The sequence below is a fragment of the Octodon degus genome, unplaced genomic scaffold (genome assembly GCF_000260255.1).
Source record: "Octodon degus isolate 3935 unplaced genomic scaffold, OctDeg1.0 scaffold00009, whole genome shotgun sequence".
Taxonomy (NCBI): Eukaryota; Metazoa; Chordata; class Mammalia; order Rodentia; family Octodontidae; genus Octodon; species Octodon degus.
The window spans coordinates 1,519,156-1,527,367 of NW_004524585.1; positions in this window are offsets into that span (position 1 = coordinate 1,519,156).

Below are 8,212 nucleotides of genomic sequence, written 5' to 3' on the forward strand. Positions count from 1 at the left end.
GTTGCATTTTGTTCCTTCTCGTCATTTTGTGAAGCACTGTCCTCTGCCCTTTGTTGTAGATCTTTGCTGTAGTTATAACCTTCACACATACTGAAGTTCAGGTTGAGCTCTACAGAGTTTGGACTTATCCAGCTGTGTCTGGCTTAGGTCTGGCTGCTGTGCTCAGCTCCTTCCCGCTGCAGACCTGGGCTAGGACTGGTTTTGGGCATTCCTGGAACTCGGCAGAAATTCCTACTGGGTGGAAGGTGTGGGGGAGGTACGGCGGAGTGGTGGGGGGCAGCCCGAGGTGGTGGGATAGGGTCTGGCCCACGCTGTGCCTGGGCTGAGACTGGTCCCTCAGGCACAGGTTAGCAGGAAGCTCTCCACACACTCACCAGACCTGGACTAGGACTGGGTCTGGGGGTTCCCGGAAGTCGGCAGAAATTCCTACTCGGTGGGAGAGGTGCGGGAGGTACGACGGAGTGGTGGGGGGCAACCCGAGAGGGTGGGAGAGGTTCCGGCCCACACTGCACCTGGGCTGGGACTGATCCCACCAGCACAGGGTAGCAGGAAGCTCTCCACACACTCACCGGACCTGGGCTAGGACTGGGTCTGCTATGCTATTTTGTATATACAGATATATATTCTTTTCACTACAAAATGGTCCTTTATTTATATCCCCCTTTTTGTTTACTTTTGTCAGAGATGTTACACAGCAATTTATGATGCTGACTATATTATTATGTAAGGGGAACAACTTATATTTTTTGTGAACTACTATCTAGATTTTTAATTCTCTTGTTTTTAAAAATAAACTGTCATATTAAATCAAGAACATCATAAAAGGGACCTGCAAGATAGTTCAGTGGACTAAAGCACCTGTTTAGGCAAGCTTAGGCAAGCACAGGGATCTTCCTGGGACCACATGCCACACCAGCACACCCCCAGGGCAAGCTGAGCTGGCCAGAGTCCAGGCACAGTGCACACACCCGTAATGCCAGCACTAAGGAGGCGGAAGGCAGGAGGATCACCATGAATCTAAGCTGCATAGTGAGAACCTGCAACAATCAATTGGATTAAAAAAAAGAAAAGAAGAACATCATAAAAGGAAATGTTAGCAAAATACAAAGTTCAATGAACAGTGGCTGCTCTCAGCAATGCTCAATAAACATAGTAAAAGCTATAGAAAATTAGTGGCTAACAAAGCACTCTGAAAGTATCTGTATACATATTACAAATCTAAATTCACAAAGATTCTACCTCAATCAAGTTTGCAAGATGTATGGAAGATTGGAGTTCTCCCTAAAATGTAAATGAGAAAAAAATGACAATATGTTATTAAAGTATTTTATTACTCTATATTTGCTTTAATGAAAAAGTTTTCAACAGAATCCAAATACTTGCCAAACTGAGATAAATACTAGGAAGACAGGTACATGTGTAAAGATATTTATGACCTATCCATTTTGTAAACATAAATTATGTTCATTGATTATCTCATTTCTTTAATTTTCTAACTGTAATGTTAATTTTCTCTTTTTTTAATTATATTAAACAATTTACAATGATATAGCACAGCCAACAGCTTTCCCTCAAAATAAAAGCTTCTTTTTTGATAATATACTGTGTACAAAAGGAAAAGGATAGTTCTGCATAAGATAAATCTAATTTGTTTAAATCCTCACCATTACCACTGGAGGCAGTGTTATATTCAACATATAGAAAAGGAAATAGTTTTCAGAGAAATCAAAGATTCTTCTAATCTTAAATGAAAAATTCCAGACATACTCAAATATATATGATTCCAGGTCTCTGGATCTTGAATCCATGCTGCTCATCAATTTTTCTACTCTTAGCAAAGGAATTTTGACTGTCATGGTTAGTCAGGTCTATCTTATTCTGTTTTAGTTTGTTCAATAGATAGATAGATAGATAGATAGATAGATAGATAGATAGATTGATTGATTGATTTGGTACAGGGTCTCTCTACGCAGCTCAGACTCATAGTGATCCTTCTCCATCAGCTTTCCCAGCAATAGATTACAGGCATGTGCTACCACACCCAGTTTCAGTGGCCAACACAGCATGCCCAGAGTTCTGGGGTCAGCATGGCATGCAGCACCAGCGAGCAAACATAGGTCTTTGCACTTGCCAAGCAGGTGCTTAGATTACCGAGATATCTCCCCAGTCCCTTATTATTATGCTAAGTGCAATCATAACCACACTATTGTTTTTAAATTTTTAGCATGTCATGATGTAGTCATGATATTAACTGAGAATTCAAAGAATAATACCAAGTAAGGAAAGGATATATGGACATTATAGTGCTACTAGTATATATGTAGGTGTATTAAAGTGAATAGAATACATTATGAATGTGGTATTTATGATAAATATTATGTAGATTACAATAAAGAACTGACTAAACTTCCATGCCTCTCTGACAACAGAACTAGCAAAAACATTTGAGCTAGTATGACTAACCAAATTTTTCTGTCTGTATTTTTCCTTTGCAAGCATCTTTTGCTTTAATGGTTGTAGCTTTAATTTATTCTATCATAATCTATCATGAACAATGGTTCCTCTAGTATGAGGATCTTCTTTCCAGCATCTAGTTATTCATATCCTGAAATCTCAAGAATGAGATTTATCATTACATCCCACTATTTGCTCATAGTAACTACTCAGTATTTGTCAATTCCTATTTAACAAGTGACTCAGCACTCCTCCAGGGTCCTTGTTTTGTAAACATCTTTGCCTGTGCAAGAGGAGGGTACAGAAATGGTGTCAGTGCTAGGACACTCACACTTTTAGAGCAGGGAGCCTGCATACAGCCATTTGCTCTTATTGTTTTCTGTCCTCTGTCACCTTGCACTGTTGCCCATGCCATGATACCCTGCTGTGGAGCCAACAAATTTTGGATGAACCTTCCACAAACCATGAGCTAAATACATCTTTCCTTCCTTAACTTTGGGTGTCAGGTATTTTGTGTCAACAATGAGAGAAACATAAATAAGACAAAGATAGTATTTATATATTTATTCCCTTATATGTATGAAGTTTTAAAAATATTTTTGTTGTCCCTTTATATTTTTTCTTTTAATTTATTAGTGCAATTAGATAGCATGCAATTTTTGCATTTCTTGTGGGACGTTGGTACATGTATATAAAACATTTTAATTCCTTTTTTTCTTCTTTCCCTTCCTTCCTTCTCCCTTCTTGACCCCCTTCTCTTTTTTGTCATTTTCTTGCAGTATATAATTATTACATTACTTCTTTGGAAATTGAACATGTGCACAACAAGTTCTGATTCTCTTTTTTTTTCACCTTTATTGCTTCCCTCCCTCTCACCTCCCCCAAGTGATACCCCTCCCCTTTTGAAAACAATCTATCTCCCTACTTCATATTACCTTTTATTTTGCTATCTTTACTCTGTGTTTCTCAAACAAAGGAAACCATATGACATTTAAACTTGTGTGTCTGATATATTCCACATAATATTAAGATTCCAAGGTGTGCATCCATTTTCCTATAAATGACTCAAGTGTGTCCTTTATAGCAATGTAGAACTCCATTGTGCATAAACAGCATTCTCCCTCCACTTACTGACAAAGAGACATACAGGCCATTTCCAAGGTTTAGTCATAATGAATTGTGCTGCTATAAACACAGGTACATCAAGTATTGATATGTTAAACTTTAAATCCCTATAGAATGTAAAGAAAAAAAATAAAAAAATATTAAAATGGTAATAAACAATTACATATTTTTACACAGAAATTTAGAAATCTAACCATATACAGCATTGTAACAGGGCAGTCCTATTACACCTTTTTTCTTGTCTCTTGTTTTCATTTATTACCCTTTTTTTTAAACAAACATTTACTTGAGAGACAGTATGGCAGTAATTGATACGACATGACAAGTAGTTCATATTTAGAAGACCAGAATGACAGACATTCCAAGCATGACCCTACTATTACACATTGCTATCTTCAGTGCAGTTGCTTAGTTCACAGGTATCAGTATATATAGTTATTCAGGGTTAGAATCCCGTCAATTAACTGCTAGTTTCAAAAACTTGCTAAAGATACCCAGGAGTAATGCCTTAACCATCTTGTGCATATAAATGTATGGTTGTGCCCCTGTCACGTTTCCTAGCTTTACTCCTTGCCCTCTCTTCATTGCTTACTCCTTAAGTTCTCACTTTTCTTGTAATTGTGTTATACCTTTCTATTTGTATTTCTTCTTTTGAGTTCTTAAACTATGGAGACTATACAATATTTAAACATGTAAGTCTGGTTTATTTCACTTATGAGTATATCTTCAAGTGGCACCCACTTAAATATAAAGGCTTCAAGTTTATCATTCTTTATAGCTGAGTAATACTCCATTGTATAAAAATACCACATCTTTTTTATCCATTCCTCAGGTGATGGGCATCTTGGTTGTTTCCAAGATCTGGCTGTCACAAATTGTGTTGCTATAAACATAGGTGCACATATATCACTATGATATGACGTTTTCAATTCCTCTGGGGAAAATTCCAAGTAGAGGGATAGCTGGTTTGAATGGGATTTCCAGTCCCAGTTTTTTAAGGCGTCTCCACAGTGATTTCCATAGTGGTTGCACCAGTCTACATTCCCACCAGCAGTGGAGAAGTGTTCCTTTTTTCCCACAGCCTCTTCAACATTTGTTGTTGGTTGATTTCTTTACCTTTTCCATGTTATGTCTAAGATGTTTGATATTCAGACAGACAGTGAGGTCAAGTTCAAATGCCTATGTTATAGGGTAATAATATCATGAAGCTTCTCTTCTGGAGGGATAACAACTTAAGTTTGCAGACCAAAAATTAGAGAAAAAGAAGGGCTTCAAGGACAGCCAACATTTTGACCCTAGCCATTCAAGGTCAGTGAGGATTCAGGACATAGAAGAACCTGTAGTGTAACATTCTGAAACTCAGTTGTGTCCCAAATTTTCTGATCAAGGAGATTATGCAGCCACAGAGGAAAGTGATTGATGATGTAGAGTGTGCCTAAGGAGAGTTACATGGAGAAAAAACATTCTCTCAGGCTTTTACAGAGAACAAATTGGTCAGGTAATGATTGTGACTCATCCACATGGCTGACACTCAGAAAGGATCAAACTGCTATACAGGGTTTCAGGATCAATCCTGAGGGGATCTGAATAACCTTCGCAGATACAAGTTACATTTCTTGTTATATAGGTATTGCTTTATCTTGGTCTTGACCATCTAGCAGAAAAGTATAAAAATGAAGTATAAAAAGTAAAGCCATATTAATATGCTAAGCTGCAAAAGGCTCAAGTCAACAACTTCTGACATTGTCAGTCCTATGGATAACCCACTACTATTATGGACTACTGGACTATATTGGATTATTTTGCTGAATTCACACACCTACAATATTTAAATGGCAATGGAACACCCATCTCTGACAAAACTAAAGAAGGGGATACAAATGAAGGACCATTTTGTATCTGTATATGCAAAATAGTTAGGATAGATACACAGCTACTTTCTCTTAATTCAAAGAGAAAAAAGATTTATACTAATTGTGTTTGGACAGGATAACATGTCTACATCTTGTACTATGAATAACCACTATGGAGACAACAACATGCAATGTATTCATTATTGAAACTGTCCTATTAATTGGTCTTGAAACTGTCTCACTGTTATTTGTTTGTCAATAAAATAAATAAAAAATAAACACAGGTACATATGCATAACTATGATATGAATGAAGTCTTTATCTCTCTTGGGAAAATCTACACCAGGGAAAAAGCTAAGTCAAATAGGATTTCTAGTTTTCATTTTTGGAGGAATCTCCATATTAATTTCCATAATGGATGTACTAGCTTACATTCTCACAAACAAGATAGAAGGATTCTTTCTTCCCTGAAGCCATTCTCATAATCTCTTATTATTTGGTTTCCTGATGATGGTTATTCTTTCTTGAATAAGAATGAATTCCATTCTCGGTGTTGTTTTGATTTTCATTTTTCTGATGCCTGGCAATGCTGAACATTTCTTAATGTATTTATTGGCTGTTTGTATTTTTTGGGGGAAATATCTATTCATTCCTCTTATCCATTTTTGATTGGGTCTTTTATTTGGGATGATCTCATTTTCTTTAAGTTCTATACTCTTGGTATGAGTTTTGCAAAGAATCACTGTAAAAGACTTTGAAACAGAGGCTTAACAAAGATTATGCAAATTATTAAGTCACAAGTTGAGGAATGGTAAACTGTAATTCAGGTGCATAACTGTCTATTTTCAAATTCAGGTCTGTCAAATCCTAAATTTACTCCAAAGTATGGCTAAGTACAGTACATTTCTCTAATAATAAGCTTTGCAAAATGCCATGTGCATTATTTACATGCTAACTAAGACATAGTCCCTTCTGTTTATGTGACATTCTAAGCTCTGGCTGAAGCAACTACTCTCTGTGCCAAAGGAAGGAGAATATGCAACACTTTTCTCAACTGTCCATGAAGGAAAGAAAGCTGTTGCTGTTTTAACACAGAAAAATTAATCTTACAAATTAATAAACAATTTAAAAATTAAAAATTAGTCATAAATTGAACATACATTTTCTTTTTTGTGGGGGGACCCTTAGCAGATCCCCTGACACAACCAGGGCCACCCAAAGTGCTTGGAAAAAGGAAGACTTACCATCATCTTTTTTTATTTTGAAGATAAAGAAGAAATAATTATATGATACAGTTTTAAATTATGAGAATAAGAAATTAGCAATGGTTGTTACATATTGTTGCCTTCAAAGTAATTACTCTGGTTACAAGATACAGACATGCAAAATTAATCAACTGATATAAGGACAACCAATTTTTTTCAATGAACTAAAAAGTTAGTAGTACCATTATGTTAATTATGTTTTTCTTTTCCCTTCTTTCTTTTTTTCTTTCCCCATCCCAGTTATTTTTTCCTTTTGAGCAATTTCTTCCCCTTCTTTAGATTTTGCATCTTATTTATTCTTTCAGTTTCTTACGTTAGAGAGACAAGATGATGTTTACATATCTAAGTTTTTTTTTTTAATTTCACTTATGAGTATGGTCTCTAGCTGAATCCATTTATCTGCAAAAGCCTCAAGTTTATCCTTCTTTACAACCTAATATTACTCATACCACATCATTTTTATCCATCACTTGGTTAGGGGTATTTGGGCTTTTTCCAAGATTTAGCTGTGACAAATTGTGCTGATATAAACATGGATGCACATATACCATTGTACTATGATGTTTTTAATTTTTGTAGGAAAATACAAAGAAGGGGAGTATCTCAGTTGAATATAATCTAGTTTTCTGAGGAATTTCCACAATGGATATACCAGTCCACACTCCCACCAATAGTGGAGAAAGGTTCTTTTATCTCCACAACCCTGTCAACATTTTTTACTAGTTGATTTCCTGATGATGGCCATTTTTTTCTGAATGAGATGTGATGAGATGGAATTTCAATGTTGGTTTAATTTGTATTTTTCACTTGACCAATGATGTTGAACATTTTTTCATATATTTATTTGTCATTTCAATTTCATTAAGTGATACTTGGTTATTCAGAATGTTTATATCTTCTTGATTCAGCTTTGATAGTTCAGATGTTTCTAGGATTCTGTCCATTTCTTCTGTATTTTCCCACCTCTGCAAGTAAAGACTATTGAAGTAGGCATTGATGATCTTCTGAATTTCCACAGGTTTTATATTGATTTCTCCCATTTCTTTCCTTATTTCATGGCTTTGAGGTTTTTATTTCCTTTTTTAATAAAGGTGGATCTGGGTTTATCAATTTTACTTATTCTTTCAAAGAACCAACTGTTCGATTTATCAATTCTATTGTTTAGTAGTATCATTTGTGTTGTTTTCTGCTTTGATCATTATAATTTCTTCCCTTCTATGAGCTTGACTTGCTGTTCTTTTTCTAGAAGCTTGCCATGCAGCATTAGGTAATTTATTTGTGCTCATTGTTTTTCCACTTTGGGGATAGGATACTGCACAAATGGACTTCTCTTCCATCCTATGGGTAATGATTCCATCTAATTCTACAGGGCAGATTTCAAAGAAATAGCTGTAGCTCAGTCCCACAAGTGACACCTGGCCACCAGTAACTGTCATGGTCATTATGCATGTCCACAACACACTAGAACTTTGTGCAATATCCTATCCCCAAACTGTTAGAAGTGCTGGTCATTTA